This window comes from Oryzias latipes, chromosome 22 (assembly GCF_053564925.1).
Source record: "Oryzias latipes strain Hd-rR chromosome 22, Olatipes_Hd-rR_3.1".
NCBI classification, from domain to species: Eukaryota; Metazoa; Chordata; class Actinopteri; order Beloniformes; family Adrianichthyidae; genus Oryzias; species Oryzias latipes.
In genome coordinates this window covers 17,467,971-17,485,767 of record NC_136258.1, presented here as the reverse complement: position 1 = coordinate 17,485,767, position 17,797 = coordinate 17,467,971, and the positions used below count along the sequence as shown (strand labels likewise).

The following is a 17,797-nucleotide window of genomic DNA, read 5'->3' as shown; positions in this document are numbered from 1 at the left end:
CTGGTATTTTGTAAAGCTTCATTTTTTAATGTTTGACCATTGAATGTGTTTTGTACAAAAGACTGATGGTTTTGCAAAGATCTTTGAAACACAGAGTCAAGTGCATTAGATTCTGTGAAATTCTGAACCAGAATTCAGAGAAATTAAAATAACTGTTTTTAAAACTCCTTAAAAGATTTGAGGTGGAAAAGTCACTGTTTTCGTACAGGCACTAAGAAATGGGAAGCAGACAGTGTGGTCGAAATGGACAACTATTTTAAAGGCTTCTCTTTCAGTTGACAGGAGATGTCTGTGAGCCTGCTGGACAGCCTTTGCATCACACTGGGACGTCTTTGGGGCCTGCATCTGGAAAGAAACAAAAACAGCAAAGTTAATTAACCAAAAAAAGAAGAGAAAAATTAAGATTACATTTTTTTTCATTACCTTAAAGAAGATGTAGACATCCACGTCGTAGCTGCCTCAGTATTCCTGCCTTTTTTGTTATGGTATGCATAACAACGGCCCTTATAGAAAACAACAAACATTCAGCAATACACGACGCTGTCAATTTTAAAACCACCACCCAATTAAATATACTAATAATTCTATTGATGTCTAATACTGGAATAATTTAAAGTGGAATAAAACACGTTTTTGCTGGTCTGCTACAATTTACTCTGCTCTGGTTCACTCGAATACCGGACTTCTGCCAGTCTGCATAGTGCAGACGCATACATTTTGAATAATATGGCACAGCAATATTGTTTCTCTGTTCAATAATTCCCTCTGTCTGTAAACCCTGAAAAATATTGAGAAACCTTATAGGTTATAAACTATTTGATTAACCCTAGTGACAATCCACGGGCAATTATTCCCAGGTTTACATGACCGATCCTGACACTGTGGTAAAAAATGTACTTTGTTTAATCCACAAAAGTCATAAGAGCTGGATACCCCGCTAGCATTGAGCTAGCTAGCATGCTAACACAGGAGAACAATGGTGGTAGTTTTTCATGCAACATCTAACTTTCTAACATCTTTTTTCACTAGCAGCTACTGGTGGAGCTCCTCATCTGAATGCGCTGGCGTCCTCTGGTTAAATAAAGTACAATTTTGATCTTTTAATATAGTAAAAGATATGAAAAACATGAGAAACTTACCGGCACATTCTAAACTGGTCTGTTGACGTAAGACTCGGTCTTATTCGGTAGCCAATGAGCTTCTGGATATCAGGGATGTCCCGCCTCCCCTCCCCTTGACTGACATGTCGCTGTTTTTACGTGTCGACAGGTTTTAGAATCAAAACCGCAAAAAATAAAAGCGCAACTCAAAAAATAAAAGCGCAACTCAAAAAGACAGTTTCAAAATAAAACTGCAACTCAAAAACAGGATTTCAGAATGGCGAGAAAACAAATCGGCAGCTGAGAAATAGGATTGTGCTTTGGGGAAAGGCCTTTGGTTGCAAATTGTGGGTTTTGGTTCTCAATTTATGCATTTTGATTCACAGATTTGGGGTTTTGATGCGCGGTTTTACTGTTTTGATGCGCAATACTTTAGTGGTGTCAAAATACTCTACATAATAATACAATAACAATGTGAATGTCTCAGGGGGAATTGAAATGTGTACATATTGCAGAAAAATATAGGAAATAAAACAAAAACTATATACATATACATATACAAGATAAGAGAAAAAAGAATCATTCCTTCAAAAATCTTTGGGGTTTAATAAATTTTAAATCTTTCAAAAATTAAATTAGTTGGATTGCTTTTTGGTTTTGCAGATGTTTGATAATGGTACAGTACTGATTGATTTCACTCAGAAACTGCTGGAATTTAGGTTTGGAGTTTGACCGTTTGGCTTTATGGATATGGAATTTTGCCAATAATAAAAACAATTGTGTAATGAAGATACAATCTTTGTCTACTTTGACATTAAGGCAGTGCTTCTCAATTATTTTTTGCCAGGCCCCCCCTAGGAAAAGAAAATGTTTCGCGCCCCCCCTGACCCCCCCCCACACACACACACACACACACACAGACACACTCGCGCGGTGACAATACATCAGGTCAGTATCTATAAAATTTGTATACCTAAAATTGTATCTTTTAACACTAACAAAAGAAAAAAGCAAAATAAATCCACTTTCAACAAATATTAACTTTATTTAGCCACAGAAACCCTGTTCTAGTCTAAAACAGAAAAGAAGCTGAAAGTACCTGAAATAAAAAAAAAAATCTGTCATTCCTTATTTAAACTAGAAACATTTTGACCAACTGAACCATTTGATGCTGAAAAAAATAATTCAATCAATAAATAATATTAAATCTAAATTGATCTGAAACATTAACACAGCAGCACCAATATATTTAACGTTTTTAGTCTGAAGAAATAGGTAAAAACGTGCTGATTTTTTTTTTCTAAATGACGGATTGTTTATTTCTGATCTCATAAAAGTGCAGCTGTTTTCCTACATTACCTGCTGTCTTTCTGTCTGTCTGAAACCAACTAAACCGCAGGCAGACAAAGAAAACATGGATGGAAAATAAAGACACGTCATCAAAATGTCTACAATAGTTCATAAAGAATGACATTGTTAGCATGAGCTTAGGAATCTAAGGGCAGCGGTGATCTTGGGCAACAGGCAGCGGTAGCAGTGGTCCGCGTGCCCCGATTCCCCTGGCAGACAGGGCCCACACCACCCCTCCCCTTTCGTTCTCACTCGCGCAGCCGCGGACAGACAGAACAGACAATAGGAACCGAATAGTGGACCAGATTATTTTCCAAGCACTGAGCCGCTGTCACCGCTGCCCCCACGTTAAATTTGCGCACCGGACAAACCTGTGCCTAAAACCGCCACCACCGCGCGCCCCCCCTCGCATCGCTTCGTGCCCCCCCCCCTGGGGGCGCGCCCCACTATTTGAGAAGCACTGTGTTACACAAATATTTTTCCTTAAGTAATGACATTTTTCCTCCAAAATCAAATAATGTTTTGTTTAATAGGTTACAGATGTGTTTTGGCATTTCTAAAGACAGAGACACATAGACAGATCTAGAGATTCCTTCAGCTTCAGATAACAGAATTCTACCGTTCAGAGAGAGATTTCTCATTAACCACATGTTATAAGGCGCAGTGGAGTTTAGAAACAAAGGATTTGTATGTTTGTGTCAGTGTGGGGGGGCTCGAAAATATTCTAATCTTTAGAAAGGGGGGCCCTGCAGAAAAAGTTTGGGAACCACTGCTCTAAGGCATCAGGGATGACTGTAGTTTTTGTTCTGCGGCTGAGAATGTCATTTAACACCCTCCAAGACTTTTTTTTTTTTTTCGATCTCCAGATGCAACCTTCAGTTGTGTAGTAAAATGATTTTGTTTGCTTATTTGTAATAGTTTTGTTAGATTGTTTTTATATTTTATGTAAGTTAAATAATTTGTTTTTTTATATACTTTTTGTACAATTTATTCTTTTGTTTGATTGAATTTAGTATTCCCTTGGTTATCCAAGGTTTTACTTTAAATGTCTTTTTGTCTAATTTTTTTTTTTTTTCTGGGATTGTTATGCTAATTGAGTCAGTTAATTCTTCAATTAATGAATTATATGCAGATTCGGGATCTGTGGTGTTGAATACTGCGTCCCACCTTTTGGTCTGAAGGTGACTGATTAGGTTTGCTAAAGTTTGGGTGTTTACAACTTTCACTTTTCTCCTTGTACGTGGGATTGACGGTTTTTTATTTAGTTTCATATAGCATGCAATAGGATAATGGTCTGTAATGTCTGAGTATACAACCCCTGATTTTTTTTTTCCGCAACTCTGGTGTACTTATTGATTTTTGGGAAAAAGGATGAGGAGAAAAGAGTATTAATAAAGTCATTGTTGGTTTTATTGTCCTTGGATATATCTATATTTAAATCACCCATAATAAGACAATTTATGTTCGTTAGGTTTATGTGGAGAAGAATGTTTTCAAGTTTGTCTCTAAATATGTCATAATCAGAGTCTGGTGGGTGATATATTACTCCAATAACAATACTTTTTGCATTATTATGTTTTAGTTGTAGAAATATTGAGTCAGAAAAATGTCCAGATTGCAAGTAGAAGACTCTGTGAAGACACTTTCCCAAATTCCCGCAACAAACAAAAACATAGTAAACAAAAAATAAGTAAAAATTTAAGAAACATAAAGATTACCATAGTCATTAAAGTAAACTCAAGTCAAATTTCTCTCTCCCGAGGAGTGCAATTCATTCAATACCCTTAACAAACATTAGTCATTCATTACTGCGACGTTTACTCACCAGATTATTATTGAGGTTGGAATAGAAGTACAGTACCTCATTTGTGGGCAATTTTTAGAAATAGTTCAGCCTCTTTCGAGTCTCTGAAAGTCTTTTCAGGTCCGTTGATTGTGAAGGACAGTGTTGCTGGATAAGCCATCTGGAAGCGTATATTCCTCTGGATGAGGTGCGCGCACACGGAGTTGAACGCTCTTCTGGCGATACGAACGCTTTGTGGAATGTCGGGAACGATCTGCAGGTATGAATCCTCATACACTATTTTCCCCCGTCGTTTTGCCTCTGTCAGAAACAATTATTTCATTTAAGGGAACCTGAACGAATGACACTTTGTTCATACATATAGCACTTTACAACTCCTTGAAGGTGCGAAAAGGGCTTTGCGATAAAATAAAGAGAAAATACATTGATTCTGTAGACAAGGCCTGAGGTCACCATCACGCCCCTCCTTAAAAAAAAAAACAGATCTAGCAAACACATTTAAGTAAAATCCACATCTACTTTAAGATAATGCAAAAGTTATATAAAAGTTTCAGCAGTTTCAATAAAAGTGTTCAGCGTAAACACAAACAAAATTATAAGCTAAATGGTAATAAAATGATTATCGGCCTTCAACACACACACATACATTCATACATACATACATACATACATAAAATGCTGGTCTATCCCTCCTGCACCTCTCCCGATCTGTATTTTTATTTATTTTTTAAATGTATTTTGGACTTAAACACTGTCCACATAACCTAACCTGACAGAATCAAATTTAAAAGGATTTATGCTAAAGGAACAAGCAAAAACGGGAATAGAAAAGCATGAAACCTAAAAAAACGTTAACCTTAATGTTTACACAGCCCTTAGGTGGATGCCTTCCGGTTCCAAGGTGGGTTCCTAACAACAAATCAACGAACCATCACATTTTGTCACTGATCAACTCAACAAGAAAACTTAATTGTCAGAGACTTTATCTACCAGGAGCTAAAAGGGATAAAAAAAAAAAACTTCAACATCAGTCACCAGGTAATGTTTACACAGCCCTTAGGTGGATGCATTCCGTTTCAAGGTGGGTAGCTAACAACAAATCAACGAACCATCACATTTTGTCATTGATCAACTGGAGAACAAGAAAACTTAATTTTTCAGAGACTTTATCCACCAGGAGCTAAAAGGGATTAAAAAAAAAACTTCAACATCAGTCACCAGGTAAGTTTGGAGGATGTTGGGGCTTTATTTTTACATTATCCAGCAGTTCTGTGCAGCTGCGCAATTAACTCACGTTATCGTTTTGTTTCATTGTTTTGGTAACACATATTTAGTGCGTTCTGCATTTTTCGGTTTATTACAGCATAAAAACTGCTGTTTATCTGTTATAGACAGTGAGGTAGTCTGAGTTTTACAACGAGTGTGTCAGGAAATAAAGGTTCTCATCTATAAATGACAAACAAAATAAATGTACTAATTTTAAAATTATGAACATACAAAATAATACAAAAAGAAGTGTATTAAAGGCTTATATTTCCACTTATTCTCAAATTAGTGTTCACATTTTATTATTTATAAATAGGTACATTTATTTCTCATTTATATTTTGCAGTTTTAGTTTACATAATGATGATGTTTTGCACAGTTCCATCTCAGCCGACAGTTTCTTCTGCTCTCAAAAAGTATTAAAAAGTATTGGAGTAATAAAAAAAAAAACAGTGTCTGCATAATGAAATATGACCTTATGCAAATATACAATCAAACAATAAATCTCTCATAAATATATAAAAAGATCATGAAATTGTGAAAAACCTGCACACAGATTTTAAACGAGCCAATATATTATTATTCTGCTATAGATATTTTATTGGCTTTATCAGTGATTATTCTATAATAATAATTCTTGTTTTTTATCTGCAGAAGAAACTCCTGTCACCACATCTACTGTTGAAAGGGAAACATTTGACTGTTTTTCTTTTAACTGTTTGCTTTTATTGTAGCTCTGTATCTTATGTTCCAGAGGCTCCAAGAGAGGCGTGTATGGAAGAGAAGCAGGCTGGATCCAAAATTCGCCCAAACTTAAATCCAGTTGATCCAGCTGAATGACCAACCACACTCTCTGATCCAGTAAGAATGGATTTGGTGCAAAGAGGTCCTTTTCAGACCGATAAAGACTATGACTTTCCAAACTCACCCTCATTGAGCTGTTGTGTTCTTTATGTTGGATTGTTTTATTGTCATTTGATTTGCTATTAAGTTGCTGCTTTTACAGGGATTCAAAATAGGTTGGCAGTGGATTTTGTTGTGGAGAATGCTGTCACCTTGTGGATGAAATGTGCAAAAGCTGCAGGGCTGTTTTTTACACAATCACTTATAGCCACTGAAGAGATTGAATTATTTGAATTATCGGTTTTCTTTCGTCTTAATCACAAATGTAACTTTACCAAAAAGGTTGTATTTCTTTTCTGTTTTGGGCGAATAAATTGGCTCGTCCGCACTTACATTTAAGCTCAACTACAGACTAAACCTAGGCAGTCCTAATCCTCCCAGGAATTTTGGTCTTTGCAAAAAAACTTTTTTAATTCTGGGTGTTTTTTTATTCCAAATAAATGATGAGACAAGAGAATCGATTTTTTTTTTAAAAACTTTTAATGAATTATAATAGGGATGCATTGGAAAAGGAATAAATATTTTGGCAATACGTTCATTCTAACTATATTTACACGACCAGCTAATGAGATGGGTACATTACCTAGACGCTTAAATTGTTTGTTGGTAAAGATTCAGAAAATTTTGTTTAAAAAGTCCAGATATATCTTTTGTTATGTTAATGCCAAGGTATCTGAAATTGTTCGAAACTGAAAATCTTATTCTGGGTTAATAAAAACAAGAAATCTAAAGCATACTTGGAATGTTCAACAGCAAAAAATATATATATATTAAAAGATTAGTATAGTATTAAAAACCTCCATAGATTTAAATCTGTGTGGGTTCTGAGGTGTCTGACATGACATGGCACAATGATAGAATAGCTAATTCTGATCCTTGAGTTAAAATGTATGTGTTTATGGTAAAGGAGCAACCATAAACTTCGGAACTTTTGATTTACGACCTTGCTCCTCAACCTTATTAGGAAGTCAGACTCCAGACAGAGGATTTAAATAAAGGCCTCCCCATTCTACTTCAGGCTTTCCCCAGGACAACAGATTGGAGCACAAGATGGAAGATCTTAGCATTATTCACGAAAGAAATTTAGACGGGACAACTTTTACCCCTTCATTTTTTTCTGCAGATCTTAAGGACCTCCAAGGTTTTGGTTCACCTGAACCTGGCTCAGGGAAGAGGTGTTTTTGCCTCTGTGGAGGACAATACCTGTGCTGTGAAGGCATCAATAGAAACCTAACCAGTTTCCAAGATGAAAAGATGATAGAAGATGTCACATCTTCAACTGAAGGCACTCCAACAGCAGACAAACCTGCGAAGATTGACAAAGCCGTGCAGACAGACAGTGATGAAAAATTCACTTTGAAGACAAAAAACCAGAGACCACTTTCAATAAACCATAACATGCAACCCAACCAGGTAATGTATTGTTTTGTTTTTTTTTACTTTTCAAGCAATTTTGATTCATTATTCTTTAATGAATAATTAATGCAATTACACATGAAATTTCCCTAACGTCTTTATATCTTTTACAGATGGAAATCTATGGGGAACATGCGATACCTTACAGTCATGTTGGAGTCATTTATATAGGCAGTTCTTCTGATGAGGACGACGATGACATGAAGGAAGATTGCGCTGATGTGGACCGGACCTCCCCCCCAGAATGACATGTTATTTTCGTTACTTTTCAAGCCACATATAAGCTCTTTATAAAAGTAATAGCAATCATTAATTGTAATCAATATATGTAACCAACGTAGTTCGACACGTGTGCATCACATGAGAAAATGTAGAAAAATATTATATCATCATCTTTGAGTTGTCTTTACATTTTAAGAAATGTTTTAATCTCTATTTTTGATATATCTGGTAAGCCCACATATGACCGGGAAAACTCACCGTTTTGTAACAAAGCCATGTAAACACGTGAAGCTTGTAAACATTAAATCTCAAGGTTCCAAAAGTCCTGAAAAGCTGTGTCCGAATTCCCTCCCTAATTGATAACTATAACGGCATACAGTGCTGCACAATTTAGTGTTTATAGTTTTTAAAAGCAATTAAATGCGTGCGTTGTAGACCGCATAGCTTCTGATTTCCGGTTCCTGCAGCTTGACAAGAAAAACAGAATGGTGCAATACTGCCACCACCTGGTGTGGAGGTAACTGCTTCTGTCTTAAAACTGATTTTCCAAAAAGCGAGCTGAGACACAACTTTTTATTTTTTTTTTAAAGCAAAAACAAACAACAAAAAAAGAAACCAAAAAATAAATAAAAGGTATTTAATAATAATCTAAAGTCTTACAGTTGCAACAGGTTTTTTTTTTAAAAAAAAAAAAGAAAGACATAAAACATAATCAAACGTCCCAGCTACCTGAAATTACACTTATCTTGTCTTTAACAATTAGTGCAGCCTTCTGTCTTACTGTTGATCTGTAATGTTGTTTTTTATTGTAAATGTTTGATGTTATTTGTGTTGTGATTAATCAGTTGTTACGCATACCAAAAAAGTAAATGAGGCACAATTTTGACCAAAATTGTTTTATTTGTTCATCTAATTTTTGTGTGAAGTCAAAGTCACATTTCAACAGAAAAATATTAAGAATATAACAATTATATTTAATTAGATTTTAAGAATATGTGGGAACACTAAATTTTTCCATACTATTTGCACATTATACATTATTTACATACCAAACATTAATTCACTCTTCAAAACAAAAAAGTCCTTGACAATTTGCCAAAACACGGCAGTTAAGCCAGATCTGATTCACACTGCCCATCAGTGTGAGCGGCACGAGAGAGTCCCTGATGTGAAAGGACTTTATCCTACAGATCACTCTTTCCACCATAATTCTGAGGCGGGGCATGACTGCGTTTGTTCCGTTTCCTCCTTGCTGATGGAGCTGAACGCTTAAAAGGTGGCATGATGAGCTTAGATCCAATGTCAGTAATGAGGTCTTGAACGAGGAACTCTTTGTCCGCCATGACATCGACTCCTGGCTCCAGCAAAGGAACTTGGCTTCTAAGTCATGGAAAGCCTCATCCAGAGCACCTGTGAAGATAAAGAAATTAAAAATCAGTATTAAAACATTTGCTACCTTTCACCACAACACAGTAATCATGATTTGAAAAGTATGTTAAGTATTTAATTACAAAAAGGTTTCATTTATTTTTGTTAAAGAAAATACAAAATGACAAAATACTCTAAATTAATTAAATACATGTAATTAAAATAGGTGAGAGCATGAACAGCTTTTATTATCAGTGATGAAAGTCAGGCAAGGAAAAAATCCCTGAACTTTTCTTTGAGCGATATGGCGGGCACAGAGCGAAATTTTGGAAAAATACGTGGTCTTAGATGCATTCTGGTGCATTCTGGCAGCTAGTTATTCACTTCTTTATCAAGAAACTAAGACTAATTGGAGCATCATGATTTGTCATTCAAACCCCTAGTTTGACTCTCCATTAAGGACTTGCTGGTCCTAAAAAAGAATTTGGAAAATTGCTCAAAGTAGAAGAATTCTGCTTCAAATACTCCATCAAAATACCAAAAACCGAATTTAACTTTGTTTTGAAAGCAATTCCTAAATGTATTATTACATTATTCAAAAGTTCATCATTACAAAGTCCAACTTTATTGCCAATTGATCCGACTAAAATAGAAATAGGCCAAATTTGTTTTTCTTCTTCACGTAACACAAATCGCCGTATACGCTCACTCTTCCAGAAGGATGTTGTCTCCATTCCTTACGTAGTTTCTTTTTGGAATAATTTAGTTTATCATTTAGAATGGAAAAAGATTTGGAATTTACCAGCAAAATACTTTTTAACCAATAAAGTGAAAGAAATCTCATTCAAACTAATCCATAAATTCTATCCAACCAAACTATATCTACAAAAGTTCAAGGAAGATATTGATGTTACTTGCTCTTTTTGCCAAGAACAGCCTGAAGATACTGTACATTTATTTTGGTCATGTCCCTTTTCCACCACTCTCTGGTCTGAAGTTTGTCATTTCATTTCTGCCCACATTGACCCTGACTTCCGCCTGTACTTAGAAAATGTTATGTTTGGCATCACCCACTGTCCATCTCATAAAAAAGAACAGTTGTACCTCATTAACCTTTTGTTGTTTTATGCAAATGGCACATTCATAAATCAAAAGTAACGAATCATACCCCTCATTTCTCAGTCTTTATTAATGAGTTCAAACAATACATTAAGACAATAAGAAACTCTGATAATAAGAACGCCATCAAAACATTAGATCTGTGTATTAGTTTCAATCTTTATGCATAAAATGTATAAACCCCCTGGCTTGTTTCTTCGTTGTTCAATGTTCAACATTATTTTGTATTGATTTTTTACATTCAATAAAGTTTGAAAAAAAAAAAGCAAGTCACGCTGACCACGTGGTGCAGACAGAGCCAATCAGACCCGTCGACGCATCCGAAAGCAACTAAAACGTCCCGTTATTGGTCAATTAGGCCGGGAAGACGAAAGATGGCCACGACCATTGAGGAAGCGATCTGCGGAGAAATATAGAAAATAAAGCTAAAATTAGCTGATTTCAGACCATTTTCTAATCCGGAAAGCGATTTGTCCGTAGAGATCAGGTCTTTATTTCCCGGAAAGTACGTTCGGTTTGCTCAAAAACCCGGATTTCCGGGAATTCCCGGAAGACTTTCATCACTGATTATAAACATTAATTTGTTCAGGTAGAAATGCATTTATCCAATAACGGTACACATAGTTGACTAACGTTAACCAAACACATTATGAACAACCTTACCTGCAGGTGGGTGTGTCACGTAGTCCTGATCCATTTACTGCCTTAGCTTAGCCACCATGTTGCTATCTTCACAGCATAGCTGCATAGCCCGATGTTTGAGGTTCTGTCATATAATGACTCCATTCTCAAAGGAGCAGTAAAGTTTTTCCAAGGGAAAAGGCTCGGGACAACACCACTCTTCGGGCGACGAACGACGCAGCCGCACCACAATCCGGAGCGAAATTGCCGGCAGCAGAGCAGAGGGTGCCACCTGTGTTTACATTAAACTATGCCCTTCCTCTCTTCGGATCGCCTATATCATTTGGGTTTGAGGTTTGGATCCACAGGAAAATAATGAAATGAAAAGTAGGGCTGTTTTTGGTTGGAAGACGAACAGCCTGGAACACCACAGAAACTGCAATTCTTCCACTCTGCCATTCTTCATATGTGTCGCTATGCTAACAGGAAGTTGTTTTACGTTCCTGCAGCTTGACAAGGAAAAACAGAATGGTGCAATACTGCCACCACCTGGTGTGGAGGTATTGCAGCAACTGCTTCTGTCTTAAAACTGATTTTCCAAAAAGCGAGCTGAGACACAACTTTTTATTTTTTGAAAGCAAAAACAAACAACAAAAAAAAAGAAACCAAAAAATAAATAAAAGGTATTTAATAATAATCTAAAGTCTTACAGTTGCAACAGGTTTTTTTTTTTAAAAAAAAAAGAAAGACATAAAACATAATCAAACGTCCCAGCTAAAAAGAAAAAGTCGCTGTAAAGTTTACTTACCTTGACTCATGCCTTGCTGGAGTGAAAAATGGTTGAAAGAAAAAAAAAACAACAAGAAAAAAAAAACACATCAACTCCATCATTGTTTTATTGAGTTTCACAGGCAAGCTTACTGTAACACAAGCAACCGTGAAAAGACAAAAGCATTTTTTTTTTTTTACAAAAACAACAATATTTCACACACTCAAAGCGTCACAGGAACAGGCTGGACTGCGAATAGTAGTCGCAAACTCCACAGCGCGAGGGGTATGAAAATAAATAAATAAATAGATTGATGCCCCCCCCAATCCCCTCCACCCTCTGGGGGATCATGCAGACCCCAAAGCACATGCCCACCTGAGCGAGTGGGAGGGGTAAGGAAAATGAAGATAGGAAAATAAAAAAGCATAGCCTCGTGGGGTCATTTGCACTCCCTAAAACAGCGGAGTGAACGCTTTTTTTTTTTAATAATACGGGTTCGAATGCACGCGAAAGCACAGCGCGAGGGGTATGAAAATAAATTTTTTTAAAAAAAATTGATCCCCCCCCCCCTTCCCCCTGGTGGTTGTGCAGTGTAAGGAAAATGAAGATAGGAAAATAAAAAAGCATAGTCTCGTGGGGTCATTTGCACTCCCTAAAACAGCGGAGTGAACGCTTTTGTTTTTGGAGAAAAAAAACAATATAGTATTGTCTCTTGGGGTGATTTGCACTCCGTAAAACAGCGGAATGAACGCTTTTTTTTTTTAATAATACGGGGTCGAATGCACGCCAAAGCACAGCGCGAGAGGTATGAAAATAAATAAATAAATTGATGCCCCCCTTCTCCCCCCCCCCACCCCCTGGTGGTCGTGGGGTGTAAGGACAATGAAGAAAACAAATACGGGGTCAAATGCACCCAAAAGACAGCGCGAGGGGTATGAAAATAAATAAATAGATTGATGCCCCCCCTCATCCCCTCCACCCCCTGGTGGTCGTGGGGTGTAAGGACAATGAAGAAAACAAATACGGGGTCAAATGCACCCAAAAGACAGCGCGAGAGGTATGAAAATAAATAAATAAATTGATGCCCCCCTTCTCCCCCCCCCCCTCCACCCCCTGGTGGTCGTGGGGTGTAAGGACAATGAAGAAAACAAATACGGGGTCAAATGCACCCAAAAGACAGCGCGAGGGGTATGAAAATAAATAAATAGATTGATGCCCCCCCTCATCCCCTCCACCCCCTGGTGGTCGTGGGGTGTAAGGACAATGAAGAAAACAAATACGGGGTCAAATGCACCCAAAAGACAGCGCGAGAGGTATGAAAATAAATAAATAAATTGATGCCCCCCTTCTCCCCCCCCCCCCTCCACCCCCTGGTGGTCGTGGGGTGTAAGGACAATGAAGAAAACAAATACGGGGTCAAATGCACCCAAAAGACAGCGCGAGGGGTATGAAAATAAATAAATAGATTGATGCCCCCCCTCATCCCCTCCACCCCCTGGTGGTCGTGGGGTGTAAGGACAATGAAGAAAACAAATACGGGGTCAAATGCACCCAAAAGACAGCGCGAGAGGTATGAAAATAAATAAATAAATTGATGCCCCCCTTCTCCCCCCCCCCCCTCCACCCCCTGGTGGTCGTGGGGTGTAAGGACAATGAAGAAAACAAATACGGGGTCAAATGCACCCAAAAGACAGCGCGAGGGGTATGAAAATAAATAAATAGATTGATGCCCCCCCTCATCCCCTCCACCCCCTGGTGGTCGTGGGGTGTAAGGACAATGAAGAAAACAAATACGGGGTCAAATGCACCCAAAAGACAGCGCGAGAGGTATGAAAATAAATAAATAAATTGATGCCCCCCTTCTCCCCCCCCCCCCCCCCCTCCACCCCCTGGTGGTCGTGGGGTGTAAGGACAATGAAGAAAACAAATACGGGGTCAAATGCACCCAAAAGACAGCGCGAGAGGTATGAAAATAAATAAATAAATTGATGCCCCCATTCTCCCCCCCCCCCCCCCCCCTCCACCCCCTGGTGGTCGTGGGGTGTAAGGACAATGAAGAAAACAAATACGGGGTCAAATGCACCCAAAAGACAGCGCGAGGGGTATGAAAATAAATAAATAGATTGATGCCCCCCCTCATCCCCTCCACCCCCTGGTGGTCGTGGGGTGTAAGTACAATGAAGAGAGGATGGGGTCCTTTACGTTCCGTAAAACAGCGGAGTGAATGTTTTTTTTTTTTTAAAAAAATATGGGGTCAAATGCAACCAAAAGACAGCGCGAGGGGTATAAAAATAAATAAATAGATTGATGCCCCCCCCCCTCATCCCCTCCTCTCCCTCCACCCCCTGGTGGTCGTGGGGTGTAAGGACAATGAAGAGATGAAAAAAATATGGGGTCAAATGCACGCCAAAGCACAGCGCGAGAGGTATGAAAATAAATAAATAAATTGATGCCCCCCTTCTCCCCCCCTCCACCCCCTGGTGGTCGTGGGGTGTAAGGACAATGAAGAGAGGATGATAAAAAAAAAGTATTGTCTCGTGGGGTCGTTTACGATCCGTAAAACAGCGGAGTGAACGCTTTTTTTTTTTTGGAGAAAAAAAAAATAAAGTATTGTCTCTTGGGGTCATTTGAGCTCCGTAAAACAGCGGAGTGAACGCTTTTTTTTTTTTAATAATACGGGGTCGAATGCACGCCAAAGCACAGCGCGAGGGGTATAAAAATAAATTTTAAAAAAAATGATACCCTCCTCCCTCCCTCTCCACCCCCTGGTCTTGGGGTGTAAAGAAAATGAAGAGAGGATGGAGAGAGAAAAAAAATAAAGTATTGTCTCGTGGGGTCACTTATGCCCTGTAGAACAGCGGAGGGAATGGGTTTCGTGCTGGCCACCGAGAAATGCATCGTGGGGTCACTTATGCCCTGTAACACAGCGGAGAGGATGGAAAGAGAAAAAAAAAATAAAGTATTGTCTCGTGGGGTCACTTATGCCCTGTAGAACAGCGGAGGGAATGGGTTTCGTGCTGGCCACCGAGAAATGCATCGTGGGGTCACTTATGCCCTGTAACACAGCGGAGAGGATGGAAAGAGAAAAAAAAAAATAAAGTATTGTCTCGTGGGGTCACTTATGCCCTGTAGAACAGCGGAGGGAATGGGTTTCGTGCTGGCCACCGAGAAATGCATCGTGGGGTCACTTATGCCCTGTAACACAGCGGAGAGGATGGAAAGAGAAAAAAAAATAAAGTATTGTCTCGTGGGGTCACTTATGCCCGTTAAAACAGCGGAGGGAATGGGTTTCGTGCTGGCCACCGAGAAATGCATCGTGGGGTCACTTATGCCCTGTAACACAGCGGAGGGAGTTATATTTTTTTGGAGTGGGGTCATGCAGACCCCAAAGCACATGCCAACCTAAGGGAGCGGAAGGGTTATATTGACAAACCAATACCTTTTTACATGCTTATCACAGGTAAGATTGATAACCCTTGTGCTGTCTTAGGGGGAAGAAAAACATGGATTAAAAAAAAGTTAAGGAGGGGGGGTCATTTTAAAAACGCATACCCCCCTTTGGTATTGACCCCAGACAGGTACACCCCGGTCTGGCCTCCGGGAATCGAAGAGGGTGAAGTTCCTGAATTTATTTTCACTGTGGATTTACTCAGTCAAATTCAGTGGGGAAATCCAGCTTCTTTCAGTCAAAGCAGCTGGTTAAACTCAAATTGTTTTAATCAATAAAGCACTTTGACACAGTAATCCGCGCCTTTGTTTCTATTCGACTGGATTACTGTAACTCTCTTTCCATCTCTCACTCGTCCTTATCCTGTCTCAAACTGGCAAAGATCGCTGCTGTACGTTTGTTAACTTGCATGTGGAACAGAGAGCATATTACTCAAGTTCTGACTTCTCTACACTGGCTGACTGTTCATTTTAAAATTCTTTTATTTGTTTCTAAATCTTTAAACAGTCCTGCTCTGCCCTGGCTCTGCCCAGTCTGGCTCTGCCCTGTATTCCTCTTAGATCAGCTGACCAGCTGCTGCTGGATGTACCAAGGACACAGGGGAAACTCAGAGTGTATGGGGCATTTTCCTTTGCTGGCCTCAGCTTGTGAGTTGCACTGCTCATGCAGGTTAGGCAGGCCCATTCTTCGAATGATTTTAAATCCAAGTTGAAAACTCAGTTTTTCTCACTGGCTTTTAACTTAGTTTGAGTTGGTGATTGTACTGATTTTCATTACTTTTGTATTATGTTGTTCATTTTGGATCGTTGTCTTGTTTTATCTTTCATCATTAAGCACTTTGGTCAGCCTCTGCTGTCACAAAAGCGCTTTATAGATAAAGTTTACTTGACTCATGCCTTGCTGGAGTGAAAACATAGTTGAAAGAAAGAAACAAAAAACAACAAACAAAACACATCAACCCCGTCATTGTTTTTATTGAGTTTCACAGGCAAGTTTACTTTAGCACAAGCAACAGTAAAAAAGCAAAAGCATTTTTAAAACTAAAAAAAAAAAATATTTCACACACTCAAAGCGTCTGCCAGCACAGAGTCCTTTCACTGCTAGCATATTTCACAGGAACAGGCTGGACTGTGAATAGTAGTCGCCATCCCCGTATGTTTTGGCAGCATTAAGACCGTCTCGATGAGCGTTGTGCGACATGAAGGAGTCTGTATTTTTCCCGTCGCCTTGCCTCTCTTTGAGCACTGTGGAGGTGAGCACCATGGTGATCACGTACATGGCGTATATGAGGATGTTGAACACTGCTATGGCGCACTCCACGTTGTGCATCCTGTGTTCGTCACGAATCAGCGGCCTGTACAAGAGCTCCATGCAACCAGAGACGACTGCCATGAACAGCTCCAGATTCATCATGATCAGACAGGCCAGCACCGTCCGGGTGCTTTTGTTGAGCCTTCTGGTTCCTTCCTCGGCGTCGTCCATCTTGCGCTTGCTCTTGGCCGCGAAAAAGCTCAGCACCACGCTCACGACCATCGCCAGACAGCCCATGGTTATCACAGCTATGCCGCCGTGTATGTAAGCGTGATCGTAGCTACTCCTCTCCTGAGCCGTAGAGGAGCCGAAGGAGACGTCCCGAGCGCTCCCCCTCACGGCGTGACTGCTATCTATCAGGTAGAGGATGTTGTTGGGCAAGGCGAGGAACCCGACAATGAGAGAGGTGATGACCGCGATGGCGGCCCCCAACTTTCCCCTGAACCTGGCAACGCTCAGTACGGGGTTGGACTTCCTCCCCATCAACATCTCTTTTCCGGACGAAATCAAAGAATCGAAGCCTCCGACGAGGCCGGACCTGGTCCGCTGCATCCCGCCCAGCAGAGGTGGGCAGACGGGGTCGCGTCCTGCGCACGAGAGGGCCGAGTCAGCATAGGTTACCAACCCCCCTTTAACGGTTACTGCCGCACAGCGTCTTGGTCCACCCCGAGACATTTAATACGATGAAGCTCGGGAGGCCCGTGATCGAGTTCAGAGGGTCGAGAAGAGACCTCCAGGCGAAGGCTGTGACGCAGGACTGGTGGTACAGGGTCCGCGGCATCACGAGGACCTTGGATTCGATCGCGCGCCGCAGGAGAGGCGTCCGATCTCACAACATGATATGTGTGGACCTATACGCTAGGTTCCTTAGCCACCTCGTCCGTGACCGACGAAACCCGCTCGGCTGGTTGTCTCATCACTTGGCCATCCTGAACGCGCCTGAGGACCCAGCCCGTAAGTTTGAGGGCGAGTTGAGACGCCTGCTGGCACACGGCTCTCTCAACTTTGAGTCGTGCAGGCGCGCCTGGGACAGGAGCCGCATGTCCAGGGGCATAGGAAACGCAGTAGACGCTCAGTGCAAGGACGTGTTCAACGGAAAG

General features: G+C 39.9%; 1 protein-coding gene and 4 long non-coding RNA genes across 6 annotated transcripts in view; 1 reads left to right on the top strand and 4 right to left on the bottom strand.

Moving 5' to 3' along the window:
- Positions 1-17,797, bottom strand: part of slc35f4 (solute carrier family 35 member F4) — a 196,731-nt gene that overhangs the window by 26,252 nt on the left and 152,682 nt on the right. The gene's annotated exons all lie outside the window — the stretch shown is intronic.
- LOC111947682 (uncharacterized) lies at positions 7-1,276 on the bottom strand. The gene is made up of 3 exons (XR_002873557.2): positions 1,140-1,276; positions 424-503; positions 7-345 (listed from the first exon to the last, which is right to left on the bottom strand). It is a non-coding gene; the product is annotated as an uncharacterized LOC111947682 (long non-coding RNA).
- On the top strand, positions 5,223-8,393 carry LOC144989085 (uncharacterized). 2 transcript variants are annotated; one of them, XR_013653232.1, is made up of 5 exons: positions 5,223-5,335; positions 5,416-5,475; positions 6,275-6,381; positions 7,547-7,836; positions 7,953-8,393. It is a non-coding gene; the product is annotated as an uncharacterized LOC144989085 (long non-coding RNA). The 2 variants fall into 2 exon arrangements; XR_013653231.1 differs by lacking the exon at positions 5,223-5,335 and having other exon boundaries at positions 5,356-5,475.
- Positions 5,771-8,458, bottom strand: LOC144981363 (uncharacterized). Its single transcript, XR_013653225.1, has 3 exons — positions 8,320-8,458; positions 7,981-8,071; positions 5,771-7,729 (listed from the first exon to the last, which is right to left on the bottom strand). It is a non-coding gene; the product is annotated as an uncharacterized LOC144981363 (long non-coding RNA).
- Positions 8,942-11,673, bottom strand: LOC144989083 (uncharacterized). Its single transcript, XR_013653228.1, has 2 exons — positions 11,212-11,673; positions 8,942-9,471 (listed from the first exon to the last, which is right to left on the bottom strand). It is a non-coding gene; the product is annotated as an uncharacterized LOC144989083 (long non-coding RNA).